This window comes from Parus major, chromosome Z (genome assembly GCF_001522545.3).
Source record: "Parus major isolate Abel chromosome Z, Parus_major1.1, whole genome shotgun sequence".
NCBI classification, from domain to species: Eukaryota; Metazoa; Chordata; class Aves; order Passeriformes; family Paridae; genus Parus; species Parus major.
In genome coordinates this window covers 44900538-44922936 of record NC_031799.1, presented here as the reverse complement: position 1 = coordinate 44922936, position 22399 = coordinate 44900538, and the positions used below count along the sequence as shown (strand labels likewise).

At 37.2% G+C, this 22399-nt stretch overlaps 1 protein-coding gene across 2 annotated transcripts in view; it reads right to left on the bottom strand.

The window, feature by feature from the left end:
* Positions 1-20459, bottom strand: part of PCGF3 (polycomb group ring finger 3) — a 52124-nt gene extending 31665 nt beyond the window's left edge. The window contains exon 1 of one of the 2 annotated variants that reach the window (XM_015614898.3): positions 18114-20459. The gene's annotated coding sequence lies outside the window, so the exon portion shown is untranslated. The remainder of the gene's footprint in view (positions 1-18113) is intronic. The other variant, XM_015614895.3, reaches the window with a different exon arrangement.
* Between the last annotated feature and the right edge of the window lie 1940 nt (positions 20460-22399).

Genomic DNA, 22399 nt, shown 5'->3' with positions numbered 1-22399 from the left:
GTCCTAACACCACCAGATGGCACCAGTAGTCTAACTTCAATAAAGCAGGTAGTTGTATCTAATTAACACAGAAAAAACCAGGAGCCTAGAAACAGAATGAATTATATAAAAACAACATATTCACCAGCAATCTCATGATGGAGACTTCCAGATCCTGCTGTGTCCCTGGCAGCCATCCAGACTCACCTGGTCACCCCAATAGTCAGTTCCTCCTGTCTCCCCCTTACACACATGCCTGTCCATGCTGGCGAGCTTGGCTGGTTTGTCAGTAGCACTCGCTCACTTCCCTGTAATTGCTGGCACTATAGACTATGGATTCAGCCAAGCACACCACTAAACCATGTCCCTTAGTGCCACATCTACTCATCTTTTCAACAACTTCAGGGTTCCAACACTACCCTGGACAGCCTGGTTTGAAGCCTGACCACTATTTCAGCACAGAAATTTTTCCAAATATCCAGTCTAAACCTCACCTGGCATAGTTTGAGGCCACTTCCTCTTCTTGTATCACTTGCTTCCGGGGAGAAGAGATTGACCCCCACCTGGTTACAGCCTCCTCGCAGGTGGAGATTGAGGCTTCCACAAGCCTCCTTTTGTCCAGACTAAACAACCCCTGCTCCCTCAGCTGCTCTTCATAGAATTTGTGCTCCAGACCCTTCACCAGCTCCTTTGCCCTTCTCTGGACTCGCTCCAGCTCTTCAATGTCCTTCCTGTTATGAAGGGCCCAGAACTAGACATGGAACTCGAGGTGCAGTCTCACCAGTAACAAGTGTAGGGGGACAATCACTGCCCTGGGCCCACTGGCCACACTATTGCTCATACAAGCCAGGATGCCATTGGCCTTCTTGGACACCAGGGAACACTCCTGGCTCACGTGCAGTCACTGTCAACCAGCACACCCAGGCCCTTTTCTGTTGGGACGTTTTCTAGCCAATCTGCTCCCAACCCATAGCACTGCATCGGGTTGTTCTGACCCAAGGGCAGGACATGGCACTGGGCCTTGTTCAGTCTCATACTGCCAGCCTCAGCCTACCAATACATCCTGCCCAGATAACCCTGTAGAGCCTTCCTGCCCTCCAGATCAACACTCCCACCCAATTTTGTGTCATCTGCAGGCTGACTGAAGCAGCATTGGATCTCCTGATACAGGTTGCTGATAAAAACATTAAACAGATCTGGCCCCAATACTGAGCACTTGGCCATCTGCGACCAATGGCCAACTGAATTTAATTCCATTTCCCACCAGTCTCTAAGCTTGGCTATCCAGAGCGCCTTTTAGCCAGCAAAGACTGTACCTGTCCAAGCCACGAGCAGCCAGTTTCTTAAAAATACTGTGGAAAATTGTGCCAAAGGGTCTACTAAAGTTCATATAAACAAGATGAGCCTTTCCCTCATTCACTAAGTGGGTCACCTTGTCACTGAAGGAGATCAAGTCAGTCAATCAAGATCAAAAACTAGGTCAATACAAGGCCTATATAAAAGTTATCAGAATGCACTTGGTTTTCATGAAGTGACTAGGAAGAAAATCACCATGCCTTCATACTCCAAGCTAACATCCACATCTATTTTGTTTTTACGTATCCCAGTATTTGGGAAGGACGAGGTGTGTGGGGATGCTGGGATATTTCACTGTTCCTTAATAAACCAGGAACTTTCTTTAGCAGGCATAACTTTATAAGATGTAAGAAAGTTATGGATTTCTTCCCAGTAACTCATACTATTACACACTTGTGTCAGAGGTACTGCTTCCAAGAACAATGCTTAACAAACATATTCACAAACTTCAAGAAGACAACTAAGCAAAAGGGAAGGTGATAGGAGAAGAAGAACTGGAGCAGTACTTCAAACTCTAGACTACCACATTTTTCTCCCTGAAATACTCCCAGGTCTAAGTTTATTTGTTGCAAGTACAGCTCAGAGGAATTCACAAAAGGGGAAAAAACCCAAATAAGCCAACCAAGGACAAAACCCCCACCTTATTTTGCACACAGCAAGTAAAAGCATCCTAAATACAGACATTAAAATTTCTAATTTATACAAGAGCATTACTATTGAAACAAGAATACTGGAAAAAATTTTAAAAAAACAAAGCTTACAATCCTAGTTTTAAAGCAACTGTGAGAGTTGGTAACTGAAAAGGCTGTTTAGATTTAGTTATTTTGGTTTTTTCATCTCTAGTCTTTGTTCTGGAACTAAACAAATGAGTGAAATGTTTTTTTCTCCCTCCCAGCAACAAGCTAGCAACCCAAATAAGCTCCATCTGAACACTTCTGTAGTAAAATTTACTATACATAGGAAGTATAACTTGATCCTCAATATTGCTACCCATGAGACTGATTAAGTGATGAACTTTATGCTAGACAGATTTTTAGTCTAGAAGTTCTTCCTATTCATTAGCCAATTCACATTTCACATTCATCAAAAGACAAAGAGCTGAGAAGTAAACCAAAGCACAAACCATGTGATCTTGAGGCAAATTCTCTGTAATTGAGTTTGCCATGTCACTTTATAGAACTTGGATCATGATTAATGATAATGTCAGCTATCAGGTAATGCAAAACAAGGAAGTCTTTGATATCGCACTACTTTTACGAAAATATCCTTGAAAATGACCATTGATCTATTATACTCAAAAGAACCTAGCTCTTTTTTTGAGGAGACTTGACTAACTGCTTAAAGAAAAACTACTTGGAGTGTATTCACACCATTACTAATAGTTGCATTAAGGTGGCTTAAGAAATGTCCACCCCAAAGCAAAACACATTCACTTTTACACAGGTTTCATTCATTTCAATGTAAAATAGAAGACAGCACTGATAATAAATGACATGTAAAAACTGACACAAATGTTTGAGATTAAGTAGAAGCAATAATCAGAACACAGTAGCGTTAAATCTACCCATCTACTCTCTATTCATATCACATACTTTCTTTTATGGTACAATGAGAGACTGATCTATCTGGTAGTTCTCCATCAAACATGTGTTTCTGTCCAGAGAAAATGAAACAGGCCCTGCAGTAAATTGTCAAAGCAGCAAAGATGTTCAAAATTTCTGTCTTACATGTCATTAGTGAAAGGCATAATAAAGAAAAGAAGGATTTCATTAAGGCAGGAGAAATAGCAATGAAGTTGAAGTCTAAGTGACTGAGTGACTCAAAACTGGGTCCCACACCCCTTCAGACAAATTTTGGTAACATTTTCTGTCATTTTAATTTGAAGAAGCAAATGATAAACATAAAACACCACCTCCTCCCAGCTGTCACAGGAATTAACTTTCTTAGAAAATTTGTAAGATATAAGTACTATTAAAATGTTAAACATATTAAAAATAAACTTAGTTCCCCCCACACAAAGCCATCACCACAAACAACAACAAGAGCCATTCAATTTCGGTTTGCCAAGTATCTTTAAAATCTCATTTACTAAACATGTGAATAATACCAGGGTTGAATACAATGACATTTTGATATAAGGTTTTATTTCAGTATTTTCTCTTATACATTGCTTAGATTTGGAGTCTTTATTAAAATTAATTGACTGCACTGGAGTCCTGAACTGTGAAGCAACCTGTTAAATTTAGCTAATAGATGGTTGCAAAACTGATCCATCAATGTTTGCAGCCAAAGAGATAAACAAATATCAAAATCATCAACGTTAGTGTTCTTTACATCTTCAAACAGATGCTTATAAAACTAAACTAACAGATGCTTATAAAGCACTAAATTAAGGAAGATATATAGAAAATCAAGTAAGTAATCATTATTTCTCTAATATAATCAACTGAAGACAAGAAATATCTATTTGTCAGAAAAATGGACTAACTAGAGAGTACTTATACACAGTTTTTACTTTAAAAACACATCTACATCTTCACCTACCAACAACATAATAGAACACTTCACAGAAGGAAGACATAATCCCTGCACTGAGATTCCTATTTCGTTTTCAATAAATATTGAGTTTCACCAGACTCAAAATTCATTGCAGATTTGAATTCACAGATGCCAAAACTTAGCAGTATAAAAACCTCCCATGGACAGATGGACTGTGCCTTCCATCCAAACATGTGAAAGCACAGGCTTCAAACATTAACGATATTTACTGCAGCCATAATCAGATAGAGACTAATCCAGACTATATCATGGGCCAACTCAAGTAACTACCGTCTGCCTTAAGTGCAGGGTTGTAAGCCACTAAGTAAAGCACCTTCTGAAATAATGCACAATTCTAGATGAAGACATTAAGGAAGAATGACATGAAACCGGACCAAACATCAGAACACTGTGTGAATAAGAAAAAACCCTCTGTCTTTCCTATATTCACCTATCATATCCTGGTCTGAGAGGGCTGTATGACTGTTACTTACAAGATGAGGAGAAAACAAAAAGAGTTATTTAAATTAAATATACACTGGAAAGAAACCACATGGGCAAACCATCTAAGAGTTAAATTTGGATGGGCTTTATTCCCAAATATCTGTAATACTCTTATACTTCAGATAATGTAGAAAAATAATCAGGCACCTTGTTTGTTTACTTAAAGACACTGTGAGTTAACTAAATGATCCAGGCAGTGCTTCAGGCTGTTATAGTTTCTCTAAGATGGAGCCTTTGATACAGCAAGGTCACCGCAAACACAGGAAAATTACAATAAATGTGTTTTTTTCTTCCCAGTATGCTAGCTGCAGAAAAACAAATGCAAATTATGTCAACCCTCACTCTGACTTGCAGCACAACCATTATTAAACCCCTCCCATAAAGATTACCTGTAACCTCTCCAAATATTTATTATAGAAGCCCACTGCAGAGTTTTGTGGCAGGACTATGTCATGAGGAAAGAAAATGGAAGTGCAGTTAAAATGTACAAATGGGAATCCAACAGAGCAGAAAAATAAGCATCCTGCTTTTCTATAGGAAGCTGGAGACAGATTTTGGCATTAGCTGCCTCCAGCTCTGAAGGCAAAAGCAAACACAGTGCAAAGAAATTAAAGACTAAGGTTTTCCTGACGTCAAGCAATGATGATTAAAAATTGTCTTATATTAATATGCATAAAGCGCCAATACTAAATCAGAGTTGGCATTTTAAAAGGTTCTGTTTAGGAAGAAGAGCAATGAGAGTGAAAAATAAGAGAATGGCAGATTTTTAAAATAAGGAACATGTACATATACACTAAATGCAACAACCTGGCCTACTTACTTGATTGCTTCCCACCTACCATCACAACTGTCAGCCCCAGTGCGTTATTCCCCATATCCTTCCTCCTCCACTTTTTCCACTACCTCAACATTTCTTAGAGTCAGACAAGGGATAAATATGTATTACATCCACCCAAGACACACTGGAAGTGTTATTATGGAAGTGATCATATTTCCATAGCTCATCAATAGGAAGCTTTTCAAGTGGCAACAGATGGCAGGCACTTCTTATCAGAAATAAACATGATAATGAACATAAAGTAATACATTGTATGAGATTTTTTTATAGGTAGTTTCAGTTTTCTTTCAGAGTATTAAGTTAAAAAGTTACAGTAAGTGCAGTTATAGTGCTTTGACGTGAGCATGTTAGTTCAATACAGATTTCACTGTAAAATATCTTATTTTAAAATCAATATTCAAGATTTATTGAAACTAATCCAAAGACTGCTGCTGTTACAAAAGAAAAAGGATTAAAAAAAGAAAAAAAAAGGGCTGACTACTGGAAAAAACATTTATCATAGAGAAAGAAACATTAATTATAAAGACCATGTATTCCTGTAGCTAGCCAAAAATGTACAAAACACAAGTTAAATCCAATTCTCAGAGTACTTTCAGAATGGCTAATTTCTTTTTCCTATTACTTTACCAAAATGTATTAGGATACTACAGTTTGGAGTATTGTTTCTTTATACAGTGGTTCACTATTTTGTCTCCAAGAAGTCATCTCAAAACTACATGCTACAGGTCAGTATTCCTCAACTTTGTCTTACAAGTTTGTCTTACATACTAAACCCAGACTGTAAACCTCAGTAAAGGGGATAAAAAGGTGATTCAACTCTTCAAGGTTTCTTGAATGACATTTAAAACATCAGTAAGCATACTACCAGAAAAATACAGGGATATTTAGTGTTGTGAAATCCTATAATTTAAACATGCTTTTTCCACATCAACATTTTCTTCATTGGGCACTAGGAGGCAACTGGCTAGCCAGCCAAATTTCAGATGCAGGATATTGAATTGCATTAGTATGAAACCCTAATCACTGGGATCAGATTTACAAGCTTTTTAAATTGTACTGAATTTCTGTATCTTGGGAGGAAGAGTGTCTGGCAAAAGATCTGCATTGAGCAGCAGTGTATCTGGAGACTCAGACTGAGAGCATATGAAATGGCCCTACTGCAACAGCTCAAAAATTTCTAAGTTTTGTTGTACCTGCAGTGCCAGCTGCTAAGGAAACTTGATTCTTTTATTTTCAGCTCCAGCCTTCCAAATCATTCACTCCTTTTAACCTCTGAGACAAGTAATGTAGTGGGCAGAGCAGGAGCCAGCAGCACAAAAGGGAAAGGAATCAGTAGAGGGAAAGAAAGGGCAAGACAAAAAGGTTTTGAAAACAACAAAACACCTTTAAAACTTTGTGCCTTGTACTGGTTTTGGTTGTGCTTGCACTCTGTATCACTGAAATTAGGGATGGTTAGTTAACTATAATGTCAGTTATCACACTATTAAGCCCATTTAGAAAGAGGAGGGAATTCTATTACCAAGAATTTTATGCCTTTCTTCTACAAACCCTGGTAGACTGAGTACCATCTCCAGGAAAAAAAAAAAAAGGTATATAAAATATAAATATAAAGAGTCATAAGACAAAAAAATTATTATTCGCAACTTTTGTGCTCATCTGTTAATAGGGAGGGCGTAGTTTTTAAAACTCACTTAACTCATGCAAACCCGTACAATTCGTATTTCAGCTCAGCCACTACTTTGTCCTCCACAGAAACCATTTTGACACAGTTGCTTTCACCAACAGCAAGTATTCAATGTATCTATCTGAAATCACGTTATGGTAATGTAGGCCATTTCCATTTTATTCTGGTAAGACTTAGGCAGCTGCAGCATAAACAGAGAAGAACTACAACAGGAAAACACTCCCTTAAAGCAGATATTTCATTTTGTTAGAGAAAACCTAAGAGATCTCATGAAACTGTAATATGATCCAACTAGAAAAGGTGATTTAATGGTCTAAAAGTTCTAAAATATCAGTTATTATTTGTTTTTATTTTGATGGATTTTCAAAAAAATCAAATGGACTTACTACTGTGTATCTATTACTTGTATCTGTGGTTTACTGTATGTGCACAAAGTCCTATATAGACGAGTATGGTATACATTTAAAATACAATTTAGTTAATGAAACCATTGCTTAGAAAAGCTTTTATAAATTACATTGTCAGAAAAATTCCTTGCAAGAAAAATATTTTGTTGCACTTTACATTAGAAAATATGTTTTCTTAACTGACATCTAGCCTGTCTGGATTAGCAGAACTTTAAAATATCATCACTGTACTGTTCAAAGCACTTCCTAATAGAGTCACATTTAAACAGTATCTTCCAGGCAGGCAGTGCTGCTTCAAAGCTTAGAGATGCTTTGGGAATGACTCAAATCTGTGGATGATCTTCTGCTGGACTACCAAATTCACTTATTCACAGGAAGGTTAATGGAGAACTTGAGAATGCTCAAGCAAAGAGCATGCACTACACAGTGAAAACTGAAATTTGTTTGGCAGTGAAACACAACTAGCTTGGCTGCAGTCTGTGAAACCACTTCCTTTAAAACTCTTAATTTAGGTGCTTTCCAGACCCTTCTTCCAATTAAAACAGGCTTAGCTGTTCATCCCATGAGATGCTCATGACAAGGTCTTGACACAGCCCTAAGAACAAAGTAACAAATACAAGGACACAGAAAAATATTTGTACAACAACAGATAAAATTCTCTGCAAGATAGCTTGAATAAAAACATTTGTCTGGCAAGATTTTATCCTCCTAAACATTTTCCAACTTCTGACAAAGAAACACTGATTTAATTACATTCAGATTACTCTTTACATTCTGCTATTTCCTTTTTTTAGTGCTGAGGTCATTTCCAACCAACATGCATTTACAAGCATGGATAAAACTGGGAAGCAGTCTTAAGAGTGTCAAAATTCCTAAAGTCTTAAAATATTATAAAAGCAAAGCATTATTGAAGTAGTGAACTTATTTTCTGTAATGAACAACACTATGACCTTCTCTAAATAAAATCTAACTCATTATCAGAAATCAAAATCACTGCTAGAGGCAGGAGGCTTTTGAAGTAAATACTACTCTTCAGTGCTATCACATATCAAGTCTTGACAAAAATGTTATGGAGACATTTGTCACAGACTTGAAGAATATATTCCAACATCCTATTTGCTGAGAATTTAGAGATGTAAACTACAAGTCATTAAAAAGCACTTTGTTTCACATGGACTAGGAGACCAAGAGATCATTGACTTCCCTGACTTCTTGAATTAAAACTGAGATCAAAACCAGTCCTGAATCTCATGAAGAAAAAAAATCTTCAGTGAGATTTTACTACCTGATTTCACATCACTTTTTGAATGTTTAATATCCATGCACTTCAGAGAAGTAATTTAAGATCTTAACCAAAGCTGAAACAAACTGTAATGTTCATAATGAAGACCTCTGCAGAACAGATGGACAACTCAAAATAACAAATGACTTTCAGTTGTCGTTTGAATCTGATGGTGTACATTTGAACTGATTGCTCTGACTCCATGCTGACAAGAAAACAAGGGCCTGAAGAAGCAAGAAGCATGAAGAAGCAAGAAGCCTTATGGATCTGTGCCATCAACTCCTCAAAATCTTTAAGCTATGGTGATATTTGCCTACCTTGTTCCATTTACACATATATGTTTTGACTTCCATTGTTGAAAAATCCTAATCACACAATGAAAGCATCTTCTCATACAATAAAAGCTATAACCTCAGAAATCAACCACTTATTAACAAAGACAAGAAAAATGTGTGTCCCTGGTAAGTAACTTTATGATAGCCTGAGTACTAGGATTTTTATATCTTTCATCACACATGTCTACCAGAAATTATAATTTTCTCTATCAATTGTTTCTGGAAAAGAGGGGAAGAATATTCATATAATAGTCATAAGACAATTCCTCTTGGTATCTATTAAAAGGCCCTTAAAAATTCAGGTTTTCAGTCACCTGACTCCACTTACTGGTCCAGGTACACTGTCAGACCAGTAAAACAGCAGCTCTTAAACAGAAATATGTAGTGAGAGTCCAGAAGCTACTAGCTGGTAAAAAGTAGGAAGGTCAAGTACAATTCAACTGAAGGCACACTTTACTAGCAGTCACTTTTTACACGTATCTATGTAGATCAAGCCCAGATAGCAGCACTTGATGATGGTTAATTAATCCAAACAAAGATCTGGAAGGGCCTGAGAAAGTACCTATAATTAAAAATTAAGTGACTAAAGCTTTTAACTTCACCCATCTGTCCAATAATTGCCTCGGCACTGCTACAACAGATGACAAGAAAACGTTGCTAGAATTGCTCCATAACCTGGAAGTGGTTAGCAGGTATTCTGAAGTCTTTCTGGATTCAAATGTACAGATAGTAAATTACAGAAAATTAGCTATCCATGTACCATGTAATTCAAATTACACAGGTGCCTTGCAAAATTGTTCTTTTGTTTCTGAAAGCCTGGGATGACTCTTAAGATGCACTCTGTTCATACACATCTCTCATTATTCTGACATTCAATTCTTTCAAATATAAATTGCAGCAATGATAAAACACACTCAGTCTCCTTGGAACTCTTGCTGCTGCAGTTTTCTTACCCCAGACACAATCCTCATGCCTGGCAATGTGAAAACAAACCTGATAGTTTGCATTATTTATTTCATATTAAATACTACAGCAGGATTTTAACCAATAGAGCACAAAAGCTATTTTTCTTTCTACTTACAGCTGTTCAGTCCTCCATTTCTTTCAGCATTCAATTCTCTCAATTCTTAACTTGAAGTCTTGAAACTCTGGCTTTGAAAACATTTTCCATCTTTTTTCCTCTCTCAAAACAAATGTAATTGTAAAGTGACATCATGCTCAGTATATTAAGCGGGGGGGGAGGGGGGGAAGAAAGGAAACATTTGGCATGATTTGTCTTCCCAAGTGACAGTTAAAAGTGATGGGGCCCTGTTCCTGGCTGAACAACTGCCCATGGGTAGTGGTGAACTTCTTATTTTCTCTGCTTCTGTGCACAGCTTTTGCTTTTCCGGTTAAACTGCCATTATCTAAACCCATGAGTTTTTCTAGAGTAGGACCTTCTGATTCTCTCCTCCTTCCTGCTCCAGGGGAGTGGGTGAGAGGCTGTGCGGGGCTTGGTTAAACCATGACAGTCCTTTTTTGCACCAGACGTGAGGCACAAAGGATTCAAGATAATGACAGATTCCATTGGGACGTATCAGACTGAATACATAGCTGTTAGTACTGTTCAGCTGGTAAACAGCAGCCTCCTGTGCTTGCCATAGGGCTTGCTTTCCTGATGTGTGTTAAGAACCAACTGCTTACTAGTGCTCGCTTTTTGCTTTTGCTGCTTTCTGTACTGCTGCGCTGCTTCTCACATTAATGAATTGTGCCGGGGAACACTGGTAACACCACATCAATGTGCCTGGGCTGGCAGATGGCCAGGGTAGTGCTGCTGTGCTGACAGGCTGAACTTCAGTCTGAAGTTGAGCTGGAGATGGTGATGTGTGAATGCTTCAATGGTGGAGGACTGATGCACCTGCAGCCCAGGTAGAATCCCCTGCTGGAGCAGACAGATGCCTTAAGGAAGCTGAGACCTTGTAAGAAGCCCATGCTGGATCAGGTTTTCTGGAAGGACCTGTAGCTCCATGGGGAACTCTCATTGGATCAGTTTATGAACAACAGCAGCCGGTGGCAAGGACCCACACTGGACAAGTTCAAGGACAATTGTTTCCCATTAGTGGGGCCTCACACTGGAGTAGGGGAAGCAGAGAGCTCCCTGCAGCCTGTGGTGAAGACCATGGTGAAGGAGGCTGTGTCCCTGAAGCCTCAGGAGGACTATGATGTGGACTCCACTAACAGTCGACTCTAACAGGAACCCCTTGCTGCAACCAGGTTGGGGACAAGAATAAGAGTTCACTGCAATATTATACCCTATAAACCCAAAAGGATCAGGTGTAGAGATTATAATGGATATATCATTAAATTGTTCCATTATCTGAATTGTATGTTACAGGAATAAATATAACAGGACTACTCAAACCAACAGAGGACAAGCCTTCCAAGAAGTCCAAGCACAGCAGTGACACAATCTGAGCTGGCTTTGGTGCCCCGTAATTGCATGCAATGCATCTCCTCTCCTGAGTGACTACCACAACAGATGGAGCTCAAAGTCATGGACTAAACAAAATCAAAGGCTATATCATGGACATTTTGCAGGGGTGGGCCACAGACTGTGGGAATGACACCTGAGTATTTTATCAAAGAGTGGAAAGTGGAATGGTGGTTAATGCACTTGTACTGAATAGTGTGGGACCTGAGCATGATGCAAATAGTACGGAATAAGGGGTAGAATCTGCTGGTTTTGAACAGGGCAGAGCTAATTCTCTTCACAGTGGCTTGTATGGGGCTGTGTTCTGGATGTGTGCTGAACCACGTTGATAATAAAGGGATCTACTTGGCTGCTGGCTGGAGTTAAACCACAAGAGGCTTTGATGTGTTATTTACAAAGACTGGAAGATTTCTCCTTTTCAAATATATGCTAGAATACACTATTAAAGGCTTCCCTTTTTTAACAAGGAGACCAACAAATAATTTCAATGATATATTAACCCATTAACACTTGGGCTAAAGCAAACCTGTCAGTCACTCCAGGAAATACAGGAATATGCCAGGAAAAAAATCATCACTTATTAGTGAGAGCGCACTTGTCACAAAGCAGCATCCACTCCTACTCTAACAGACCTTTCTTCAGTGTCAACCCCACAGGCCTTTTACTACACATATGTTTCTCATGGTTAAGTCTTTTTCATTCATGTACCACTGATGACATGTGATAAACTTCCCTTGAAAGAAAGTGGACAGCCAGCAGTGGAGGTCCGAAAGCCATTTACATCAGCCCACAACTGAGCAGCCAAACTGTCTGAAAAATGTGAGACACTATTCCTCAGCTGCACAAAAACCCCTTAGGCCCTTTTGTCTTCTGCAGAATCAAGGGCAACGAATAAGCACTTGTCAACCCTACAAAGGCAGGGAAAAAACAGCAACCTGGACAAATCAAACCTAGCAGAACTCTCCTTTTCTCCCTCTGTACCAATGCAAACTGCACTCAAATAACAGCCTTCAATATAAAAAGCCTAAAAGGAAGGCTGCCATTAGAATGAAAAAAAAAGTAAGCTTCTAGTAGAAGAAGGAATAGATGAGAGGAATTACGAAAGAAATGGATGCATTAACAGGTAATAAAAAGCAAAGTGAAAAATAGTAGTTTGAATGAGGGAGGACTGAGGGCAAAAAATGCCTACACTCACCCTATAAGCATGAAACCACATCCTTTCAATAGAGTAAAATTCTAGCTTTTAAGATCTGAGCTTATTTTGACATGATGAACATACCAGTTTTACCATATTAAATAAAAATGGGAACATAAAGAGCAGTCCTGAACTACTAACCCAGCCATCTTAAGAGGTTTTCTTTTTAATCTTTACAACCTTTCACCAATTAGGTGCTGTATCCATTAGAACCAGCAGACAGCAGAGAGATCTCAAAGTATCTTCTACCAAAACACAGAAGACATTCATAACTACATTTCATCAGCTATGTCTCTCACATTTCATATGTTCTGAATTTGTCTTACTATGTTTGTACTTAGGATTGCTCCCATTATGTGAAGGAAAGATTCCACTCATGCTTGTGGCAGGCTTAATGAAATAATTAAAGACATGAGCCTGGCATCTCTGAAATTTCTTTGTGTTGCTATATGTGCTCATATAAAACAACTACTACACTTCCAAGTCTGAATGACTTCAGCAATGAGGATTACTCCACTTTCCAGTTCAAAATATTCTCAGCAGGGTAACAGCATTTGAAAACTTACACTTGTAGAAAGAATTATACCTTTAAAGCACTCACATTCTACTTATTTTCATTTTTTTTGTCATCATTAGATCTGGTGTTTTGCATGCATGTAGGAACAAAGGGGAAAAGTTAAATGTCTAGCAATATGAAAACATGCATTATCTTCCTCAATGAAATGACACTTCACAGAAAAAACACCCGCAGTTAACAAAGCTTTTTCTGTTTTGCTGGGTTTTGGTTTGAGGTTTTTTTTATTATTTTGTTTTATACTGTTGGTAGGTTTGTGAGTTTGGGGTTTGTTTTTATATTTAACTGTCAATGTTGCAGAAAGAAAAGATTTCCAAAGTCTAACTGTTGAGAATTTTCTTCACTGCAGTCTAATAATGCATCACTGTTCAAGAAAACCTGATAATTCCAAACGTTGCTGCATCAAAGTCATTAACAGATACTTCCTCAAACTCTGTTACCAGCAGACTGACACCATTACACCATCACTATTCTTGTCTGTCAGTGTCAATGAAGAACATTGCTGACAGTGGACAACAACAGCATGAGAGGCTTCAGCATTTACATCTGAATTCTTTGCTGTGACCTAAACACTGCCATGATGTGACATTTGCTGGTATTTCAAATGGAGAAAATTTGCAGTATGCAGGAGCTGAAAGGTCTAAATTACTAAGTCAACAAAATCTCCCCAGGAGACTAGTTTCACTTGTGCAAGAGCCTAGACAAACTCACTTCTGCAGTTTTAGAAACTACTGATTGGAACTGTCCACTCCTCTCCTCTCTAATCCCTGGAAGCAAAACCTTCTTACACATCAGGTGCTTATTTTAACAGATACTATCACAAATGAATGATGAAGGCAACTTTATGGCAGTACAGGCTTCATATGGCGAAAAAGCAAGCAGAAACTTCAGGAAACAAGGCAGGTGTAAGAAGAGCTACATCCACTGACCTGCTGAACAGACATAATTCTCAAGCACTGTTTTAACAGTATACATTATTAAGATCTGTCAAAATGATAGTTTGCATTTCCTTCCTTGGGTTCATTAAGAGTGATAGTTTAATCTGGAAGGAGTAGCCAAGGAAACCCTGCTAAATTGCCAAATACCAGCTGCTTACCTGAATCCCAGAGAAAGTAAACAGTTACCAGCTTCTCTTACAAGCATATCAGCACTACTGCAACACTATAAAAAAATCACGCAATCCAGCTAGTAGAAGTTTCCCTTTCCAGCCTTGTCTATAGACATTTTGCCAAACAGAGTCCTGTCTCTCTGGAGTCAGATACTTGAGAAGTGCAAAAGTGAAATTGCTCTTCCCTATCCAGTCCTGGTAATGGTACTTTACAGTCTCTAGAACAGTTTAGTTTTAGTCCAAAGAAGAATTGAAGACATGTTCTGTATTTAGCTCTTTACACAAAACTCAGAATCCTTTAAAACCAGACATTGATATCAACTTTGAAAGGAATGGGATATCGTTAGTGAAAAAAAAGAAACTGGAACAGCAACCTAAAAACCACCTAGCTCTTGCCAACTTCAAGTGAAAAAGACAGTACTAATAGGTGAAACAAAGTAACAACACCTATGTGGAAAACTAGTATAAAAGCAGACAAATAATGACTAAAATAATGTCTGAAATTACTTTTATGCTGTGAGGAGTCATGACAGCATTTCACATGGACATAATGAGTTTCTGATATACTGACAAATTTTTCTAATCCACAGTTTAAGATCAGAAATCAGCAAATTACAAAGAAAGAAGTGGCAAGTCACTTATGAGCTACAGCTTTTTGTAATTATCTTTTATTCAGTCTGTATAAAAAGGTATCCATCACTAGAAACATCACTGAACTTACAGAATTAATAATTAACATTCAAAGAGACAGCCATTTCCACGCAAAACTGTTCAGCTGCACATTGATACAAACTGTTCAAAAACCACAGCAAGAAACTATTCTCTAAAAAGACTCGGCTTAAACAGAGTCTGACAGTCCATGCAAGGAAAAAGTAAATAAACACTATCTCTGGTACTTATCTTAATAATCATATTCCAGATACACTTTTAAACTACCCTCAATAATTTCTTAATGCCAAATCACTTTCATAGACCCTATTGCCTCCTACAAAAAAATTCAAATTCTAGATGGATGTATAACATACAGTAAAGAGAGAAGAAAATCTTTCACTGAAAGTTATTAACTGCTGCAACCTGCTAGTAGTATCTGTAGGCTTGAATTTGGTCCTTCTCTGCAATTCAAAAAGACCTGCTTCTGGTGACTGAACTATACCATAAGAGACAATCAAAATAACATAACTGACCAACTTCATTAAAAATGTAGTATTTTTTTAAAAGATGACACCCACACTGACACTTGTCTCCCTCCATTCTTCAGAACACAACATACATCACAATAAACATGCACCAGTAAAGGTTTGGTTGACAAGGTCAGAAAGGACCATGTCTCCCAGCGATCTCCACAAAGCAAATCCTGAGCATCCGAAGACTTTCTGCTCTTAGGATTTACCATGTATAGATCTCTTCATACTAGAAAGAAGTCATTTCAGAGGAATAAGAAAAAAAAATAATTCCTTTGGTTTTTGGATGAAAGTTTGGAAAAGAGAGCTGAATTTGGGGTTTTTTTTCCATTTGAATGCTAAAATTGTCAAACTCTGCAGATGGCGATAATGGATGAGTAAGTTGAAAAAAAGGTTACTTATGAGAAGCCATAAACGGCTAAGGAAGCTTGGGGGGGGAAAGCAAAAGCAGCTCATTTTTCCCTTCTCTTCACTCTTACAGTGAATATATCTTAAGGTAACAGCAAGTTTAATAAAGGAAGCTACACAAGAGGACTTGAGAAACTTTTCACATGTACTTATACTCTAAATTTCCCATTCTAAAGACTAAAAAAAAAAAACAAAAAACCAAAAAACTATGACACTTTCCAAACACCTCCAGAAATTCAATTCATTAGCAACTAATGCTTGTGACTTGGAGAACAAATGCTCTGACAGAGCACTGCCTTTGAAAGTGTACCTCAAATTCCATTAAGAAAGTAATTTGACCCATTTGGTGGAGTGATGGAGAGAAGAACTGAAGAATGGGGGCAGGATGTACTTTCTCTTCCCTAATGGAAGCAAAAATATTTCATTTGAAGACCATAACTGATTTACATATTTGACCACAGAATCGCTTATGTAAAGAATTAGTTCTACAATTATTTTCAATCCATAGCATTGATAAATTCAGTAAATTAGAAAAAAGCCCATGGTAAAATACATCCTTGTCCAAAAAAAAAAAAAAAAACCAAAGCCACCAAAACCAGTGGGAAAATAAACAAAATATTATCCTCCATGTATCTGCAAAACTTTGTCCAAATTCAAGCCATTTTTAATCATAATCACACAACCCAAGAGCCATTATTGTATGGACAAAATAACCTTACATAATTTGAGTAACTGCTAGAGATTAGAGAAAACAAATTAAGATAAATAATTTCCAGTGGCAGTATCTAAGATTATCCCTAAAATGTTACATTAAAAATGACTGCAACTAATACAGTAATTTTTACACCTATGTATTTCCAAGAGAATAAAACAAAACGTTGAAGCGCCAAAATTCATTTAATACCACATAGGTGCAGACTGCTTTTGGTGACTTTTATCAAAACTTGAAAGAATCTCACAAGCAAGAAGGTGAAGAAAACTGCTCCACCCAGAGTCCTTTTTACCTGGTGTGGTGCCGTTTACAACATATCTAATACAAGCCCATATAAGTCTAGGCTACTTTCCCTGTGGCAAATGGTCAAAGAATAACAAATTAAGTATTTTACTAATATAAACACAAATCTTCTGAAATTGTTGCAGAATACCCTGATCCTGGGAGGGATTTCTACCTCATCAATCAAGAAAGAGAAGTACAAGAATAGAAACAAAAAATTAATAAACTGATATGCAAATAAATTACTTACTCTGGTGCTACCAAGCCTGACACTACTATTAACAAGTATACATGCTATTAAAAAGCATTTCAATTCAACTGCTCCTACTCAATAATAGTTAGACTGAAACTTTTGGTAAAATATGTTATTATCACAGTATTTCAATCACAGAAAAGACCCATATGGATTTTTCAAAGAAAATAGAAAAATATTGGGCATCTGCAATTTGTCTGAGAACAGGGTAAGCATAAATCAGAGAACTTTCTTTTGCCAATATTCAAACTAAATATCTGTGAAGTAATCATCATGTTATGGCAAACCAATTAAAAAAGCATGATCTTAAAGCTTAAATTTACTTAAGATGCAAGTCTACTTTGCAATTAGTTTAAGGGAACTGCTACAAGGAGAAGGTAGTTTAATTACTCATTTCTTTCAACAAATTAAATAAATCCATGCAAATGTTACTACAAAAGGTAAATGTTTAAGACCACGGATTTCACACAAGAGTGTAATTTTTTACTACACTTTTCACACCAAAGAACTTTTCCACAAGTGTAGTCTTTTGCACATGGCAAGGACAACTTGCACATGTGGGTAAGAAATTTTAAGCGAGCATTTAACAAGTTATGTTTGCTTTTTCCTAAAAAAGGTTCAGTAAAGCTTAGAAAACAGGCAGTAAACAACCAATTAGTACAATGCTAAAGCAAGAAAGATTAATCATTTGCTCTAGCACTTTCAGCTGGGGGGGGCTTTCCTAATTACAGACAGAAACAATCTGGTGTGGGGTCCAGACCTCAAAGGAAAGGAATACTCAAAAATGGAAAGAATACCATTTCAAGCCTTAAGAAGATGGGTTTGAATACAGTGCGTTAACACTTTAAGAAAGTGATGAAATACTATTACAAGTATCTTTAATAGGTATAGATTTAATAGAAGCTGTGCTCTGAAATGCAAATACTTGGATGTAGGAAAAGAAGCATATATACTTTCAGGAACATGCATTATTAGATACTTACACAGTACATAAAAAATCCCCTTACCTCTTCCTATTTTGAATCCTGAAATCAATATCTGAGTCCTTGTGTCTAGAACATAATTTATATATTAGGGAAAAAAAGATAAATGAAAGAAAAATCCAGTTATTATCACAACAAAAAAGTATGAAATACGATCATCTGAAATGCAGGAGTAAAGATCCCAGACCATCTTGATTACTAGTGCCAAAGAAGAGCTTAAGCTTCTAAATGTCTCCATGTTCAAATAATTTTTGGGAAAAGTCACTCAGGAGGAACAAAGGATGGCACTATATTGGAAAAAAAATAACCCAAAAAGTCCTGTTCCTCAGATCTGTTCTATTGATTGCCATTGCTTAGTACAACAAATAATTTTTTATCATAAAAACCTTTTGTCCAGTCATTTAAAATAAATTTGGCAATGTCCTTTAACTAAGTAATCAACTGACCCATGGCTTTCATTATGCCAATCAATACTCAATGAACTCAATAGTTCAAATACAGCAATATGTGTTACATACAATGATTCATAAATGAAGAATTTATAATTTAGCCAGCTTTACTATATCTTTCAGCTTGTTCTTTCAGGTGACAAACTAGAAAAAAACTGTACAGCACAACACATTAAATGAAAACTCATCAAACACTGCACTGACATATTTGCATGAAAAAATGACATTTATGTTTACAAAAACTATATTGTTTGCACACATATTGAAAAAGAAGAAAAAGGATGACCTGTACTAGCATAACATCATCATAATTCACACAAAATCTGCATTATATATAATAATTGCGATGTTACTGGATAATAATCAACTAGAGAAGGTATTGTATGCTGTCTATGTAGAGAGGAAACAAAGTTCTTAAGTGAAAAGCTTGACAAAACAGCCATTTGCAAGTTAGCAAATAACATCAAACTCATTCCATTAACCTAAAAAATTAACTTTTCCTCTCTTAATTACACAGGCACTGCACAGGATTTTCTCATTGACACCAAATAATGTATTTAAGAGTGTATTTAAGAGAATGCTTTCTGTCTTAAATCAAAATGAACTTACACTATCCATAAACCAACAGTTTCCACCAGTAAGGACAGTCTCAGTACCAAACAAGAAGGATCCTAACTACTGCCAGAATACAGACATTTTTAATGTAGACAAAGTTCTAAGCTACTCTCAGTTAAAATTTCAGAATACAAAATAGTTTTCTCAAAATCATCCAAAATAAATGTCTGCAGGGAGAATAAGCCTCCTCCATGCCACTTTGCAGAGATGAAAAATAGTGTCAGAACTATAAGGAAGTTCCTCTGCTGGCAACAAAACTACAAAAAAAGACTAATTATCACTCTTGCATATTTCTTCCTTACAATCTCTGCCCTATCGTAATGCTACCACACATACCTTGATTTACTCCAGTTCTCACCCCCTCAACAATTTCCCCCACTGGCTCCATCAGCTTATAATTGTGATTTCAAAAAGGCAGTCATAACTGTGAGAACAGTCATTTTCTGACACAAAGAACAAGTAACTTGAGCTCACCAGAGTTCGTCATTCTCCCTACTTTTAATGATCTGTACCACCCCCTACTTTTGAAAAGTATGTGTTGTGTTTGTCAAAGGAATAAAGAGACCCTTAAGTTCCTACATACACTTTGAAATTCCTAGTCTAAAGTACTGTTTCTGATTAAGGAGAAAAAAGAAAAGGCAGAGAGGGGAAAGAAAATAGTGTCATTGAAGAACTCACTGCTGGTTTATTCGTTCCTACAGTGCTGGCTCTCCAGTATGATTTAAAGACTTCAGGTCTCTACAAACTTCAATCAAACTTTCAGTAGCACACAAGGTTTTTTGTCCAATTAGTTCCCATCACACTGAGTATTTCAATTTCATATTCTGTTGATTTAAGTATAGATGAACTTATTCAGTAAAATTAACTTGAGAAAAGCTAATTTTCAGTCAATGAGGCAGCATCACAAGCAGTAACTGAGATAAGTGTGGGGGTAAACACTAGATCAAGTTGTACAGGGGTTTCCCAAGCTCAGGGACTCTAGAGCAAGGGCTCAGAGCTGCATCCAGATCTGGAAGCCTTATTGATCCAATCAAGCTGGTGGATGAATAGATGGAGAGCAGCCCTGGGGAGAAGAACTTGGGGGTGCTGGTGGTGGCCAGCCAGGGGATTCTGCCTCTGCTCTGGTGAGATCCCACATGGATCTAACCCTAACCCTGCATTCAGCTCTGGGGTCTCAGCACAGGGAGACAGACCTTTTGGAGCAAGTCCAGAGGAGGCAATCGAGATGATCAGAGGGAAGGAGCAGGTCCTAAAAGGAAAGGCTGAGCAAACTGGTATTGCTCAGCCTGGAAAAGAAAAAACTTTAGGTGACCTTGTAGCAGCCTTCCAGTACCTGAAGGCAGGCTACAAGAAAAGAGAGGGATTTTTTTACAAGAGCATGTAAGGACAGGACAAGAGAGAAAGACTTCAAAGTGAAAGACAGGAGGTTTAGACTAGATATTACAAGGAAATTATTTTCTGTAAGGGTGGTGAGACACTGAAACAGGTTGCCCAGAGAAGCTGTGGATGCTCCATCCCTAGAAGTGTTCAAGGCCAGTTTGGATGCTGCCCTGAGCACCTGGCTCTAGTGAGAGGTGTCCCTGTCCACAGCAGCGAAGTTGGGACAAAATCATATTCAAGGTCCCTTCCAACCCAAACATCCTGTGATTCTATGAAATTTCAATACGAGACCCAAATTTTCTCCAGACTCTTCAAAGCAATTATAGAACAAACCACTATTTATAGTGTTTCTTCAGTTAGCTATGAAACTGTGTTACATATCACAATAGGTAAGATTGCTTTTAACACAGAATAATCTGCTTCTTTTTTCTCTTGTACTGCATATAAGATTTTCACATACTTGCAGTCGAATACAGCAAGCTTAAATTTTAAAAAGGGAGGTGTAACAAATGCAAAACTACTTCAAGACAGAGCTTCCAAATAAGTCTTGTATAGGCTAAAAGACATGGTCACCTTCCACCTAGCTTCTAACCTACTCCAGTCAAACTGGCCTTCACATTTTCTTTAAACATGACAGCAAACCTAACCTAGCAAATCAGAGAAGTTTCAAACATCATTAAACATCTTCAGTAGCACAGACAAAAAGAGACCAGAGTTTACATTAATAAACTCTCAGGAATGCTGACAGTCTTAAATCAACTGCATCTCCAAACACTACTATCAAAACAAGCTTTCACTTACTAACTACTGAATTACTACATACTTGTATCAAACATGTAGTTCCAAAGCAGGAAGTAAAGAAAATATTTCTTTTATAAAATACAAGACGTCCTTATACTTTCTTGTAAACTGGTATCATAATTTAAGATCTAAGTTACAGAGTGAAATGCTATCAATATGCATGTTTTTCAAAACATCATGTCCACATCCATTTTGTAGCTTAAAGCTTAGTAGTTCCACTTAAGAGTTTCAATGGAAATGCTTCAACTTCTTCTCACAGTACTGCCCAAGGAGTTCAGGAATTGAATCCAGAATTATTTCAATCCTGGGAGTTCATTACATGACAAAAGCTAAAAAGGCCACAATACTTAGATTAAATGACCATATGGGAAAACAGAAATGAAAGCTATTAAATTAAGTGTAGAATGGCTCTTGATGAGAGAACTTACCTGTATCTCAAATACAGAGCTTTGAGATGACCTCCTCTAAATTGCGTAAGTAGACAGTAAGAGCAGGACTGCTGCAGTGACTAAATGCTGTACTGTACACTCTCTTAGTAGCAGAAATCTTTTATATCATAGTAATTAATTTCTGCCATTCTTGGTATTAGTATTAGGCTAGGATAATTACAAACTCTAAGTAGACTTTATTACAGCATTTACAAGTGTTCAGTCTTGATTTTCTATGGTGACACAAGAGTAACAAGATCAAAGCAGCTAGATCAGCCCACAGAAAGAAATCCAATAGATTTTCCTCAAAAATTGTTTTATGAAATGTTTTATTTCCAAGCTTTCTGTCACTGTGCACCTATGCATCTCTAGAAAGTCACCTGACCCTCTTCTAGTACACCTTATGTTTTCACCAAGTATCTTGGGTTCTGCACAGCTTCTGTAGTCCCTTAAACACATTATAAACTGTATGCAAGTATAGCTTTAACAGAAATAGTAAAGCTACTGAAAGGGTACAAAGTTTCTGTTTCTATTCCCCTTGTTACCAAAGAATTTTATGACTTTCAGAGCACCTTTATTAAATACATGATGAGTATCACAGTTTATTCTAATCTGATTTGCACTAAAAGAATAAAAA